We start from the raw sequence: 16,587 nt of genomic DNA, 5'->3' as shown, positions 1-16,587 counted from the left end.
ACTGGAATCATTTTGCAGAAACACCCCAAAACTCACTATTTTACATATACATTTTATATTATTTATTATCCTGTACTGATCATAAGTAATGCTCTGTATTATACTTCAGAGCTGCGTTCATTACTCTGCTGACTGAGTCACTGTATTCATGCATGACATTATTTATTCAGTGCTAATCTTGAGTTACATCCTGTATTATACCCCAGAGCTGCACTCACTATTCTGCTGGTGGCGTCACTGTGTATATACATTACATTACTTATCCTATACTGATCCTGAGTTACATCCTGTATTATACCCCAGAGCTGCACTCACTATTCTGCTGGTGGAGTCACTTGAGTACATTCATTACATTATTTGTCCTGTACTGATCCTGAGTTACTTTATGTATAATATTCCAGAGCTGCACTCACTATTCTGCTGGTGGAGTCACTGTGTACATATATTACATTACTTATCCTGTACTGATCCTGAGTTACATCTTGTATTATACCCCAGAGCTGCACTCACTATTCTGCTGGTGGAGTCACTGAGTACATTCATTACATTATTTGTCCTGTACTGATCCTGAGTTACTTTATGTATAATATTCCAGAGCTGCACTCACTATTCTGCTGGTGGAGTCACTGTGTACATACATACTGTACATTACTTATCCTGAGTTACATCCTGTATTATACTCCAGAGCTGCACTCACTATTCTGCTGGTGGAGTCACTGTATACATACATTACATTACTTATCCTGTACTGATCCTGAGTTACATCCTGTATTATACCCCAGAGCTGCACTCACTATTCTGCTGGTGGAGTCACTGTGTACATACATTACATTACTTATCCTGTAGTGATCCGGAGTTACATCCTGTATTATACTCCAGAGCTGCAGTCACTATTCTGCTGGTGGAGTCACTGTGTACATACATTACATTACTTATCCTGTACTGATCATGAGTTACATCCTCTATTATACTCCTGAGCTGCACTCACTATTCTGCTGGTGCAGTCACTGTGTACATACATTACATTACTTATCCTGTACTGATCCTGAGTTACATCCTGTATTATACTCCAGAGCTGCGCTCACCATGATGCTACACTCTCCTATCAGTTTAGATATGTAGACACTGAACAAGCAGGGAGTGATGGGAGATGGAACTCAATAGTAGCACAGGATACACAGGTGATTTCTACTTTGTACAGATACATTTTCTTTCTCTGTGACATGACATGGGGCTGGGTGCATGTAGCTTCAGTCCTGCTTCTACAATGTAGCTTCCATGGTACCTCATGTTGCGCTGTAATGTAGGTTGTAAATATGCGTAATTTAGGAATATTCGTCTTCCAGAATTTTAGAAACTTGAAAATTCTATCAAAAGTTTATAAATAAAGTAACGTGTCAAGAATTCTTTGTTGCATTTTGTGTTTTCTTTCACGAAACGTTTTATTGCTCCACATCGGATGTCCCTGTAGTCCTTTTACGCTCGGTCATTTACCGGTGTTTGTGGAGTTGTGCGTTATTTGCCTTTTATAAAAAAATGGAATTTAAGACACAATACTGAAGATAAGTATCTCAATTTGCAGTACAAGTCCTCTTTTTCTCTGAAGAGGCAATTTGCATATGAAGATAAGTATAAATTCAAGTATTTATCCTTTCTCAAACAGAAACCATCAACAAGCAGGTGTTTATTTAGTTATAACGTTACATGTTTTTTAGCTGCTGCAGAACCTCATTAATCAATGTCTAACCTTATAAGCTGCTGCAGAACCTTACACTTCTCACTTTGGCTGCTGCAGAACATCATAACATACACAATATCTGCCGTAGAACTTCACAATACACACCTCAAATTGCTGCAGAACATCATAGCACACACCTCAGTTGCTGTCACACTTCATAATACAGTGACAGTGACTCCCCGGCGCCTGCGCAATAGAGACTTGCGGCGCAGAGCACGAAGAGACGGGGCCTGGATGAAGCAAAGTCAGTACACAGCTGCCATCATTTACAGTGGGGGGGGGGGGGGGGGGGCTGCTCCCTGACTGAGCCGGCTCTTTGATGTGAACTAGGGGGGGCTGGCTCACCACTGGGAGCTGAGACTATTTATTCCCCCCTCCCCGGCTGCTGGGATATTCAGGCCTGATTGGGGGCTGAGAGGAGCCGAGGAGAGCAGGGAGTAGCACATGTGGAACGATTGGCAATGCCTGTGACTGGGCTCCTCCCACATGGGTGCTTACACTGATTGTGATTGGCTGTTTAGTGCACACATGATCAGTGACATCACTAAGGACCTGATGTGTTTCCCAATGATAATCAGTATGTGCTGTGCACATGTGGAAATTTCCGCTGCGGATTATCATTGCAGAAGAATCCGCAGCACAACCAATTTGGGCGCGATTTCGCCGCCATTGACTTGCATTTAACCGCATAAAATCCGCATGTATATGTGGCACCCCAGGGGTCTGGTTTCCACAGTAACGGCAATGTTATGTCTGAGAGCAGGTGGGAGGTCTCTTGGTCAGGAATCCTATGCATGCCACACCTCCTGCCCAGTCCTGGGAGGGGAAGAACTTCCCCTATATAAACCTGGGGCTGAGGCAGGGTTAGGGAGTTCAGAGGGAGAGTTCAGCCAGGAGGGCTGACAGGGAGCTGTGGCTCCGGCTGGGCCCAGCTCCTGGGCCATGCCAGAAGTAGAGAAGAGAAGCAGCATAGGAAGAAACAACAGGAGCTCTGTGGGAGCAGTGTTACAAAGAGTCAGGGGCTGGCAGCTGCAGAGCTCGCCCTGACTGAGAAGATTTCTTACCGGACCCGGAGTCCGAGGCTGTGGGGACTAACTCCTACCCAGCAGCAGAATCCGTCAGGCAGGGGATTTCAGGTCTTCTGGCCAAGAAACCCGAAGGCACGGTCACACGCATGGGACCAGCACCGCCGTCGTGGAGCGGAAGCTACTAGAAGGCCCCGAGTCACCGGCCATACGGGTGAGCACCACACGGTACACTCAGGGACGTGGGCTACTTATACTCGCTTCTAGCAAGGTAGCCAGAAGAGTACAGTCAGTTTGGGAGGCCTACAACTCCGCCTGGCCAGGGGAGATCCCATCTGCTCAAGGACTGACCAGGCCCCGATCGCTAGCCAGTACTCCGGGAGGGTCTATCTTTGTCACCAGTAAAGACCCTGAACTACACCGCATCGTCTCTGAGTGGTTCCTGCTACCCCCATCATCCACGTCGGCTGCCCTGAGGCCATACCCCTCCCGTTGGGGGTTATACTATCACGCTGCACAATCCTACCACCGGCCTCAGCGGTCTGCCCTGCAGCAGCAGCTCCTTAGCTGTACTCAACGGGTGGCGTAGTCGTCCAACATCTACCGCTAATACAGCGCCACTTAGTCTGACTCCCTGGGCACGGACCGGATCACCGCCACGGGACTACAATCCTCAAGAGATCCGGCTCCGGGTAAGCTCCCGCGTGCGCAACGCAGCGCGACACAGGCCCAGGGGCGCGTCAACTTTTGGCGTAGTCGGCAGGATCTCGTGCCCGCAACCACCGGGTACTGCGTGCCTGAAAAAGACTGTTCAAACTTACCAGTGGTGAAGATTCCCGCCATCCGTGGAGGTTTCCCGCCATCCGGCGCCATCTTCTGCCTTCTTCCCGCCATCCGCGGAGTTTTCCCGCCGTTGGACGCCATCTTGAAGACGCCGCGCGGGAAGAAGAGGGGCGTGGACTCCGAAAGCGCGCGAGAACTGAAGCCCCGCCTCACGTCCGGACGTCGCGTAAGGTCCTGGAAGGAGCCCAGCAGACGCTGACGTCACAGGAGCGCGACGGAAGGTCCTCAACCCTGACGATCCACTGCGGAGCCGCGGCCTACGGAAGAGGATCATCGCAAGGTAGGCCACGGTCCACTAGGGGGGAGAAGGATGTCGGATACGGAGGAGAGCTTCACCGCTTCAACCCCCGCCAGCGCCACCGCTGTTGCGGTCATGCCTTTCACCATGCCCTATATCCCGGGGGCAGCCTGGCTACCCCAGTACTCAGGGTAGTCACATACCCTGCATGACTTTAGAGAAAAGCTGGATAGCCTCTTCCAGGTGTACCCCCTCACAGAGGAGCAAAAAGTGAGCATCCTGGTGGCCCAATTAACCGGGGCAGCCCAAAGGGAGGTAAAGTCCTGGCCACCTGGGAGGAGGACTGTCGCAGAGATACTAACCCAGCTAACCGAGGAGGAGCTGCAGTACTACCAATACGAGGAAAGCCAAGAGGACCCGGACGGGTCTGAGGACTACCCTCAGGAGGGAGCACAAAGAGGACATAGCTACTGAAGGGAAGTAGCGTGAATAAAGAGCTGTAAATAGTTACCCGTAAGGGTACAAGGACTGCTGCTAATTAAAATATGGTCCCCGTTGGGATTAGTGAATTGTTCCCCATGTGCCCCTATCTTAAACCAGGCTGAGGACTGTGAGCAGCCATTCCTTATCCCCACTGGCCGAGGACTGAGAGCGGCCACCCTGTAAATAATTATGTGTTTCTAGTAATTTATGGGAGTCTTTGGTGGATTTACCGGGAATCCTTTGTACATGGTTGGAGCGTAACCTAGGAATGGACTAAAGACTGTTAAGGACTCGGGGCAGGACAGACCCCTACCTGGTTACGTCTCCCTGTTTTGGTGAAATGGACACCTTGCTTTTCTTCAAAGACTGCACCCGGTTGCGGACACGCCGTAACCATCTTTATGTGTTTTTCTTATTGTATTATTATTGTTTATACCTTGTTATGTTTTTCTAAAAATATGTTCAGTCCCGGAGTACTAAATTTCACTAGGGGGGAATGTGGCACCCCAGGGGTCTGGTTTCCACAGTAACGGCAATGTTATGTCTGAGAGCAGGTGGGAGGTCTCTTGGTCAGGAATCCTATGCATGCCACACCTCCTGCCCAGTCCTGGGAGGGGAAGAACTTCCCCTATATAAACCTGGGGCTGAGGCAGGGTTAGGGAGTTCAGAGGGAGAGTTCAGCCAGGAGGGCTGACAGGGAGCTGTGGCTCCGGCTGGGCCCAGCTCCTGGGCCATGCCAGAAGTAGAGAAGAGAAGCAGCATAGGAAGAAACAACAGGAGCTCTGTGGGAGCAGTGTTACAAAGAGTCAGGGGCTGGCAGCTGCAGAGCTCGCCCTGACTGAGAAGATTTCTTACCGGACCCGGAGTCCGAGGCTGTGGGGACTAACTCCTACCCAGCAGCAGAATCCGTCAGGCAGGGGATTTCAGGTCCTCTGGCCAAGAAACCCGAAGGCACGGTCACACGCATGGGACCAGCACCGCCGTCGTGGAGCGGAAGCTACTAGAAGGCCCCGAGTCACCGGCCATACGGGTGAGCACCACACGGTACACTCAGGGACGTGGGCTACTTATACTCGCTTCTAGCAAGGTAGCCAGAAGAGTACAGTCAGTTTGGGAGGCCTACAACTCCGCCTGGCCAGGGGAGATCCCATCTGCTCAAGGACTGACCAGGCCCCGATCGCTAGCCAGTACTCCGGGAGGGTCTATCTTTGTCACCAGTAAAGACCCTGAACTATACCGCATCGTCTCTGAGTGGTTCCTGCTACCCCCATCATCCACGTCGGCTGCCCTGAGGCCATACCCCTCCCGTTGGGGGTTATACTATCACGCTGCACAATCCTACCACCGGCCTCAGCGGTCTGCCCTGCAGCAGCAGCTCCTTAGCTGTACTCAACGGGTGGCGTAGTCGTCCAACATCTACCGCTAATACAGCGCCACTTAGTCTGACTCCCTGGGCACGGACCGGATCACCGCCACGAGACTACAATCCTCAAGAGATCCGGCTCCGGGTAAGCTCCCGCGTGCGCAACGCAGCGCGACACAGGCCCAGGGGCGCGTCAACTTTTGGCGTAGTCGGCAGGATCTCGTGCCCGCAACCACCGGGTACTGCGTGCCTGAAAAAGACTGTTCAAACTTACCAGTGGTGAAGATTCCCGCCATCCGTGGAGGTTTCCCGCCATCCGGCGCCATCTTCTGCCTTCTTCCCGCCATCCGCGGAGTTTTCCCGCCGTTGGACGCCATCTTGAAGACGCCGCGCGGGAAGAAGAGGGGCGTGGACTCCGAAAGCGCGCGAGAACTGAAGCCCCGCCTCACGTCCGGACGTCGCGTAAGGTCCTGGAAGGAGCCCAGCAGACGCTGACGTCACAGGAGCGCGACGGAAGGTCCTCAACCCTGACGATCCACTGCGGAGCCGCGGCCTACGGAAGAGGATCATCGCAAGGTAGGCCACGGTCCACTAGGGGGGAGAAGGATGTCGGATACGGAGGAGAGCTTCACCGCTTCAACCCCCGCCAGCGCCACCGCTGTTGCGGTCATGCCTTTCACCATGCCCTATATCCCGGGGGCAGCCTGGCTACCCCAGTACTCAGGGTAGTCACATACCCTGCATGACTTTAGAGAAAAGCTGGATAGCCTCTTCCAGGTGTACCCCCTCACAGAGGAGCAAAAAGTGAGCATCCTGGTGGCCCAATTAACCGGGGCAGCCCAAAGGGAGGTAAAGTCCTGGCCACCTGGGAGGAGGACTGTCGCAGAGATACTAACCCAGCTAACCGAGGAGGAGCTGCAGTACTACCAATACGAGGAAAGCCAAGAGGACCCGGACGGGTCTGAGGACTACCCTCAGGAGGGAGCACAAAGAGGACATAGCTACTGAAGGGAAGTAGCGTGAATAAAGAGCTGTAAATAGTTACCCGTAAGGGTACAAGGACTGCTGCTAATTAAAATATGGTCCCCGTTGGGATTAGTGAATTGTTCCCCATGTGCCCCTATCTTAAACCAGGCTGAGGACTGTGAGCAGCCATTCCTTATCCCCACTGGCCGAGGACTGAGAGCGGCCACCCTGTAAATAATTATGTGTTTCTAGTAATTTATGGGAGTCTTTGGTGGATTTACCGGGAATCCTTTGTACATGGTTGGAGCGTAACCTAGGAATGGACTAAAGACTGTTAAGGACTCGGGGCAGGACAGACCCCTACCTGGTTACGTCTCCCTGTTTTGGTGAAATGGACACCTTGCTTTTCTTCAAAGACTGCACCCGGTTGCGGACACGCCGTAACCATCTTTATGTGTTTTTCTTATTGTATTATTATTGTTTATACCTTGTTATGTTTTTCTAAAAATATGTTCAGTCCCGGAGTACTAAATTTCACTAGGGGGGAATGTGGCACCCCAGGGGTCTGGTTTCCACAGTAACGGCAATGTTATGTCTGAGAGCAGGTGGGAGGTCTCTTGGTCAGGAATCCTATGCATGCCACACCTCCTGCCCAGTCCTGGGAGGGGAAGAACTTCCCCTATATAAACCTGGGGCTGAGGCAGGGTTAGGGAGTTCAGAGGGAGAGTTCAGCCAGGAGGGCTGACAGGGAGCTGTGGCTCCGGCTGGGCCCAGCTCCTGGGCCATGCCAGAAGTAGAGAAGAGAAGCAGCATAGGAAGAAACAACAGGAGCTCTGTGGGAGCAGTGTTACAAAGAGTCAGGGGCTGGCAGCTGCAGAGCTCGCCCTGACTGAGAAGATTTCTTACCGGACCCGGAGTCCGAGGCTGTGGGGACTAACTCCTACCCAGCAGCAGAATCCATCAGGCAGGGGATTTCAGGTCCTCTGGCCAAGAAACCCGAAGGCACGGTCACACGCATGGGACCAGCACCGCCGTCGTGGAGCGGAAGCTACTAGAAGGCCCCGAGTCACCGGCCATACGGGTGAGCACCACACGGTACACTCAGGGACGTGGGCTACTTATACTCGCTTCTAGCAAGGTAGCCAGAAGAGTACAGTCAGTTTGGGAGGCCTACAACTCCGCCTGGCCAGGGGAGATCCCATCTGCTCAAGGACTGACCAGGCCCCGATCGCTAGCCAGTACTCCGGGAGGGTCTATCTTTGTCACCAGTAAAGACCCTGAACTACACCGCATCGTCTCTGAGTGGTTCCTGCTACCCCCATCATCCACGTCGGCTGCCCTGAGGCCATACCCCTCCCGTTGGGGGTTATACTATCACGCTGCACAATCCTACCACCGGCCTCAGCGGTCTGCCCTGCAGCAGCAGCTCCTTAGCTGTACTCAACGGGTGGCGTAGTCGTCCAACATCTACCGCTAATACAGTGCCACTTAGTCTGACTCCCTGGGCACGGACCGGATCACCGCCACGAGACTACAATCCTCAAGAGATCCGGCTCCGGGTAAGCTCCCGCGTGCGCAACGCAGCGCGACACAGGCCCACGGGCGCGTCATATAGATTTATACATGCAGATATTATGCGGATCAATGCGCGGATGGTACCCGGGTCTGGAGAAGAGGAGACTCTTATCCGACCCAGGAACCATCGTACCCGCAAGTTAAAAAAGAATTATAAAGTAAAAAATAAAAAAAAATATTCATACTCACCACTCCGGCGGCCCCCGGTCTCCTCCCGGCGGTGATCCTCTCTCCTCGACAGCCCGCGGTGTACTGGCAGGACCTGGAGCATAAGAATGGCTGGTCAGTTTTAGCATTCAGTGAACATGGTAAAAAAAAAAAAAACATCTGTGGTATTGCACTTTTTTTGCAATTTCACCGCACTTGGAATTTCTTTCCCGTTTACCCGTACACGATATGGTAAAACTAGTAATGGCGTTCAAAAGTACAACTCATCCTGCAAAAAATAAGCCCTCACACGGCCATATTGACCAAAAAATAAAAACGCTATGGCTCTGGGAACAAGGGGAGCAAAAAATGAAAATACAAAAACGGAAAATCCCAGGGTTGCGAAGGGGTTAAGCAGTGTGCAATCACGCAATGTGATTATTTCTTTCCCCTTCTTCCCAGAGCTGTTACTTTTTATTTTCCTGCTGACAAAGCCGTGTGCGTGCTTGTTTCTTTTCTTTGTGGAACCAGCGGTACTTTTGATTGACACCATCTGTTTTATACAGTTTACTAGAAAATGTGTAATAAAAAAAAATAAAAAAAAGGACTTTCACAGTGGTTTTTGGGGTTTTGTTTTTCCACCATTCATTCTGCAGTAAAAATGACCTGGAAATATGATTGTTCATGGTCATACGCTCACGATGATACTAAATTTCCTTATTTATTTTTTGGGGTGAAAATTTTTTTCAAGAAATTCATAACAAAAAAGATTACTTGAGTTACATTTTTTCAAAACCAGAACATCTTTCAGTTTAGGTGGACGGAGCTTTGTGAGGGATTTTTTACTTTTTTTTTTTAATTTACGCTGTGTGCGGAATTATTAGGCAAGTTGTATTTTAGAGGATTATTTTTATTATTGATCAACAACTATGTTCTCAATCAACCCAAAAGAGTCATAACTATCCAAGCTTAATATTTTTGGAAGTTGGAGTGGGTTTTTTTTAGATTTGGATACAAAGGATACAAAAGCTAGCAGCAACCTGCTGAACTGACCGTAAAAGTACTGAACAAACCAGGGACCCATCTGGTCCAATGCACAAAAAATCATCCAGATAGTGTAAGATAGAATCCAAACCTGATTCTTCCTTCACTACCCATTCAATGAAACAGCTGAACTTTTCAAAGTATGCACACAAAATCAAGCAGCCCATCGGCAAACAGCAGTCCATATAATATTTACCATCCCAATGACAACCTAAAAGATAAAAACTCTCCGGGTGCACTGGAAGCAAACGAAAAGCGGCCTCGACATCCGTCTTTGCCTTAAGGGACCCCTTGCCTAACCGGCGAATCCACTCGACCTCCCTGTCAAAAGAAACATACGAAACAGAAACTAACTCTGGATCAATCCCGTCATTTACCGAACTACCATGTGGATATGACAGGTGGTATCAACCTGAACTTGTTGAGCTCCTTCTTGGGCACCACTCCCAATGGGGAAACATGCAAATGAGGCAAAGGTGGCTCTACAAAAGGACCCGCCATGCGGCCCAATGCAACCTCCTTCCCTAATTTTTCTGTAACCACCGTTGAATGCATTAGCGCCAACCGTAAATTCTTAGGCCGCGCTACACAAGGTTCAATAGACGACGGGATTCTAAAACCCTCAATGAACAAAGCCGCTGCCTCCTTATCCGGATACCTGTTTAGAAATGGCAACATCTGATCTATTCTCACCGGTGTCATCCCTTTTTGCTGCAGATTCGCTCGTCTTTCCTTTCCCTTTCTTAAAGCATTTTTGAGTTACTGTGGGACCCTCCACAGCCTGACCACTCATGCTTATATTTACAGGATGATCCAAAACGACATTACCACTCATTAAATCGCCAACACAATCCTTTCCGAAGAATCGCCGAGGAGGCTGCCGTGTTGGCCGCTCCCCTGACGCCCCCAAGAAAGGACTGCGAGGATGACCTGGGTGTCGCTATCAACCGCATCCACAAACTAATATCTTTATGATCCCACCTTAGAGACGGGCGGACAGCTTTCCTCTTCCTAAACTGTTCATCGTAGCGGAGCCAAGCTGTTCCGCCGTAAATCTGGTACGCTTCCCCGATCGAATCCAAATAACAAAACGAGGCTGAACAATTTTCAGTTTTCTCTCCAATTACACCCGCCAAAGTAGTAAATGCCTGTAACCAATTATGAAAAGTACGAGGAATAAGGCGATAACGCCTTAATTCCTCTTCGTCCTTCTTACTCTCGTCCGGTTTCAACCTTTCCAAATTGAACTTCTCAAGGGGCAAAAGAGAAAAAATATCCACATACTCATCCTTCCATATTCTTTCTCTTATTTCCTGCTTCAAATGAGCCCCCAAAGGGGCCATCGAAGGACACATAAACTTCACCTCTAGCCCTGTCATCCAGCCGAACCGTATCCACCGTCGCTACGGGTGCCGGAGATGCTACTACAGATCCGCCAACCACGCTCGCAGGCTCTGCAACCTGTGCCGGAACTCCACCTCTGACTGCAACCAGCTGATTGTCACTAACCGCAAAGTCAGTTCCTACGGCACTGCCCTGCCAAACACCACTGGGCCCCACACCATGGGGCAAAAAACTCTTAAACATACTAAAAAATTCAGCCATCACGTCTGCAGCCCTCGCATGATCGCCTGACACAGAATTAGCCTCCAACAGACTCATTCATACGAAGTGCATGCAAACCACGTGACTCACCAGGGTGACTACGAAGAAATCCCAAAACAGCCGCTGCATCTCCTCCGTGACGCTCTTCATCCTCCGCCTCACTGCCAGATGAGATCTGACCCTCCTCGCCCGAACCAGATTCCAGCTCAGGGACCTCACCAAGCAACGCTGGTGTGGTCGACCCGCCGCTGGACCTTGATCTTCTGCTGCCGACCTGGTGCTGACTGGTGGAAGGAGAGACTTCAGCTGCACGCCTGCAGCCCGCATCCCTGGCAGCGATCTGCCCTCTCCTGGAACCGCTTGCTGCACATCCCCTCCTGGAATTACTTTGCGCCACTTTCCTTCTCTGACCCTGTGTCCTGTGACCCGTTCTGCGCCGCGATCCTGGTGCATTCTGAGGAGGGAGAACCTCCCCGCTATCATCAGCAGCTGTCTGGGCCCTGCATTTCTGCACAGGCCGCACTTCCGGGTTTGTGCCCTGGTCATGTGACCCCCGTGGCGTCATGATGCTGCCACTGCCTGACGCTGAGTGGGCAGAGCCAGCCGGCCCCTCCTCTCTACCTTCCTGGCCGGCCCGACGGTGAGGATTCCTCCCAGAGCGGCAGGAGGCTGGCGCCGACCGGGTGCTTACCGCCGCATCTGGAGGGTCCCTGCGGGGGGTCACATCCAGGCTAAGCCTCTCCGGAGGCCTGGATCTCTTCATGCTCCGCTGAGGTATTGCGCCGCAGCACTTCCACCATCTGACTCTGCAGCGCTCCATGCTGCCATCTAGCCCTGAATCCATTGCAGGCCACGGGATTCAGCCAACGACCGGAGCTCCTGCAACAGGTGTTCCATCTCCCAGATACTGCACTTGTGGCACCCCAAGGGTCTGGTTGCCACAGTGGTAGAAATACCATGTCTGAGAGTGAGCATGGGCTTTCCTGGCCAGGAGCACTATTGCATGCAACGCCTCCTGCCCCAGTCCAGGGAGGGGAGGAACCTGCCCTTTATAAACTGGATCTGGGGCGGGGTTAGTTAGTTCCAGAGGAAGGGACAGAGGAGCAGCAAGGAGCTCTGTAGGAGACAGGAGCTGAAGAGCAGGGATTGGAGCTGATAGAGCTCATCCTGGCAGAAGACGCAGAGAACCGGACACCGGAGTCCGAGGCTGTGAGGATATCCACATCCAGCAGCAGAAACCACCTGGCAGGGGATTTCAGGTCCTCTGGCCATAGAAAGCCCGGAGGCTCAGTCACACGCAAGGGACCGGCACCGCCATCGAGGAGCGGAAGGTACCAAAGGTCCCAAGTCACCAGCCATACTGGTGAGCACCACACGGTACACTCAGGGACGTGGGCTACTACACGACTACAGCAAGGTAGCCAGGAAGAGTGCAGTCAGACGGGAAGGCCTACACCTCCACCTGGCCAGGGGGACTCTTGTTCGCTCACAGACTGACCAGGCCTCTAATGTTAGCCAGTACTCCCGGCAGGGCCTTCTTCATTACCAACAGTAAAGACCCTGAACTGCACTGTACGGACTCTGAGTCATTTCTGCTGCGCCCATGCACCACAACTCTCACCATCTACACACGCTGCCCTGAGGCTATACTCCTCCCGTGGGGAATTATACTACCCTCTGCTGCGCACACAACATCAGCCTCAGCAGTCTGCCCCGCAGCGGCGGTTCTCAGTGACCGCAATCCACGGGTGGCGTAGTCGGACATTTCAACATTAAAAACCAAGTAAACAGATCCGCCACTGGTTTGACCACCCTGAGCCACGGGACCGGGTCGCCACCACGGAGACTACAACCCCCAGCATTACACAGAGACCCGGCTCCGGGTATTCCCCCACACACGGCCCAGGGGGCGTGTCAACTTTAAGTTGACGCGCCCCCTGGGCCGTGTGTACCCGGAGCCGGGTCTCTGTGTAATGCTAGGGGTTTTAGTCTCCCTCCAGGCTCAGGCCTTGTGACTTGGCCTGCCTGCGGAGCAGAGCCCGTGCAGAGCCTCTGCTCCCAGCCTTCTTCTCTCTTCTCTCTCACTTCTTCTACTCTGACTCCAAGATGGTGCCCCCTTTATATACTCCTACTTTTCAGTGCACCCAGAATCTACTCTCCCCACCCACACACTACCGGGTTCCCCCTTTCTAGGTGTTGCCTCCCCCCACTCCAGCCAGGGACAGGGGCAGTTGTGCTCACTCTTGGGAGCATTGTCGCCCTGCCCCCCTGGAAATGTGGTGTAGTGCATGTGGGTGTTAGGGTCCTGAGCCACACTCCATCCTTACCTGGAAGTGAGATATCACACCTCTGGGTGAGATGCAATACCTCTGTAGCGACCGAACCCTCGGGGCGCTACACACTGATGCGACGACGTTTCACCTCTAAGCTCCACAGTGAAATGGCCATCCCCCAAGGGCACCCCCTTTTATCTAGATCTCTGCAGGACCACCCACCAGCCTATCAGGTAAGCCTAATTCAAACAGCTACCTACTGCTCCTCCCCCAAAAAACTCCCCCACAAACCCCACTCTAGACACTTTAACCCCTAATTGCCAACTATTCGGGCCTAGCGGCCCTACTAAGTCATGTGGCCCTCCGCTCTTGTCCCTTGTTAAGGGGCGCAGTCCGGGCCATTACTGGAATGCTTTCAGGGTTCAGGTGAGAGTATTTGCTGTCAGTGTGCTCTCTGTGCATGGACTCGACCACACAAAGACATAAGCTGCAGTACTCCCGCAGTTTAGGGATAAGAACAGTACATATAATGGCCGACAGCTTCTGCACTTGTCCGCCATGCTGATGAGAACCCGAAGCTGCAGACGGACACAGTCACATCAACACTTTGCACACGTGACTGGCCCTGGCCCCATATTTTCACTATTTGCCCAAATCTGACTTTACTGCCAATATATATCTGCAATAGCTGAGCTACGTATTATAGGGGACGTTTCCCCCAATATTATAAATGGTAAGAATATTAGTTCTGTGTGAATATATTCACTCTAGAGCCTGTAATATTCTTATAATGTACATTTCAGGTGTACATTATATCGCACATGTCCGGTTTGGGTTGATATTTCTTACTGAATGTATATGGAGAACACCTCATTGTTAGCCATTCTAACCTCTAGGATCAGGTCCTAAGGCCCCGCAGGCGCCATTTCTTGTCACCTAATTGCACAATTCTCAGAAGTCTTTGTGGTAATTATACGCAGTGTATATGTCAGAAATCTTGTTTTTCAGGTTGTTAACCTTTATATCTTTTAAGTATTTTACCTTCTGAGAGTTAGCGGCACCCACATTCTTAGCCATGGTATAGTTTTTTTCTTTCTTTTACACTATCTCGTCCATTGTCATCGCCTTTTTTTCCTCTCACCATACAATTTGTACAACAATATAATTAACTTTCGACAATCTTTTCAACTTTAGTTATTCAAACCTTTAAAAAAAAACATAATAAATTCTAAGTAGGTAGGGATTCATAGAGAAAACAAAATGTGGCAGCAGGACACAGTATAGGTGTGGCGTGTACAGTCGTCAAACTGTACTAGTAAAACAGGTTTTCTATTTTTTTTAACGAAATTCAATCCCCTTCCCAAAAAGACGTAATAAGAAATACTAGGAAGGTACACACCCAAAAAGCTCAAAGCTGCAATGGGGCGCTGTATTGGTGGGATGTATAGCGTTATAATATTTGACTAGTAAAAATTTTCTGTTTTTTTTTAAAAAAACAGTCATTCCCCCCTTTGCAAAAATTATTGCAAAAGAACTGCGGAAACTCAGTACTTGTGCTGCATTGCTTCTGCTTTCTAGTGCATTATGAATGAAGAAAGAAAAATGTGTAATTGTAATTTATATACAGCAGATCAGATGCCGGCTACACCATATCACTGATCAATCACACTGAGTCTGGCACCTCTTCTATCTCCTTTCTACCAATCAATTGAATCTTTGTATTTTTCACAGACTACTACACTCAGCTTCTTCATTGTCTAATGTTTTAGGGCTTTCTTTTCTAATCTGTTTAGCTGAGCAGTGAGCTGTAATGTCTTCTCACTATCCTCAGTCACCCTAAAATGACTGTTGTATTCCCTGCCAAGGATTTTATACAGGTTATGATTGTCCCTCCCAATTGGTTTCGCTCGACCATGTGACTTAACCATTTTGGGAAGTTCATGTGGTCACGCATGAGGTCTTAAAACCTAAAATAAAATAAAATCTTTTTTTATTTGTGTGAATTAAATTGAAAATTGTTTAAATTTGCCATAATGTATGAATTTCATGAAATTCAACACAAATTTGACTCTCTTGGAATTGATTCACTAATTTAGCTATTTAGGTGCATTTTTAGTGGCATTCTTTTATTTAGTGTCATACTTTTTTTGGAGTTTCTGGAGAGAAGTTTAGGGGAAAAAATACCCAGAGCATGATGCTGCTGGCCTTAAAAAAAGTTGCAAACCAAAGTGCTCTCTATGTAGTGTACTTTATATTGCCTTTAATATAATAACCGGGCATGCCAAAAAAAAAAAAAAAGCGCAAAATAAAAATACTAGGAAAAACATAATAAAAAAAGCGTGTTTTTTTCTAAAGATAGCTTTCGGCCACAAATCTCATCCAAGTGCTGTGAAAAAACTCTTTATGCCTCCCGCCCATCCTAAATCCAGCGAGACAGTCCTGGACTTGGTGAGCTGCCATGTCCTGCTTTCTATTGTATCTTAAGGACACAGATTCAGTTAAGTAAAGGGATGTTTGAAGTGGCGGCTCCACCATTAACCTGTGCTGTCAGTGGCAGTAGGGCAATGACATCACTACATTGGAGCTACTGCACTGGGCCACACACGGCATGGAGTGGTGGTCTGCTCTGCTCATCATGGAAATGGGACTAGGTGAGTGTTTTTTTATTTGCCATTGGGGTGCAATGGAGGGGCATCATTGTAGGTGAAGGGGCACTGTGAGGGCTTCACAATGGGTAATGCAGTCAATATGAATGCATCATGTTGAAGTGGGCACTTTAGGGCATTATACAATGTGTGGGGGCACCATGGGGACATCATACTGTGTGTAGGAGGCATTTTGGCGGCATTATACTGCATTGGAGGGACACTGGGGGCATCATACTGTGTACAGGTGCATTGTTGGTGTTTGTCTGTGTGAGAGCCTAAAAGAGGCTTCACTAGGGCACTATTTCTGTGTGGGTGCATAGAAAGCACTGGGTTGTGTTAGGGGTGTGCTTAAGTTCTAAAAAAAAATTGGCATTGAACGCCCCACATTGTAAATCCCTTTTTCTCATATACAACTCCATACCACAGCTGTGGAAACCATTTTGTAACTAATATATTTACTCATGTATAAAAACTTTACTGCAGTAAATTAGTTGCCCATAGCAAGCACTCAAAATGCTTCTTTCATTTTCCAATGTAAGTGTAGTACATAAAAGCAACGATATGATTGGCTGCAGATCTAGTCTGATCTTGTTTTTATAGCTTTTACAAAAAAGGCCATTTTGCGAGTTGTACGCCTAT

Source organism: Phyllobates terribilis, unplaced genomic scaffold (assembly GCF_046119375.1).
Source record: "Phyllobates terribilis strain yellow unplaced genomic scaffold, ASM4611937v1 Scaffold_5__5_contigs__length_657084704, whole genome shotgun sequence".
Classification (NCBI taxonomy): domain Eukaryota; kingdom Metazoa; phylum Chordata; class Amphibia; order Anura; family Dendrobatidae; genus Phyllobates; species Phyllobates terribilis.
The sequence above is the reverse complement of the archived record's forward strand: the minus strand, read 5'-3'. Positions refer to the sequence as shown.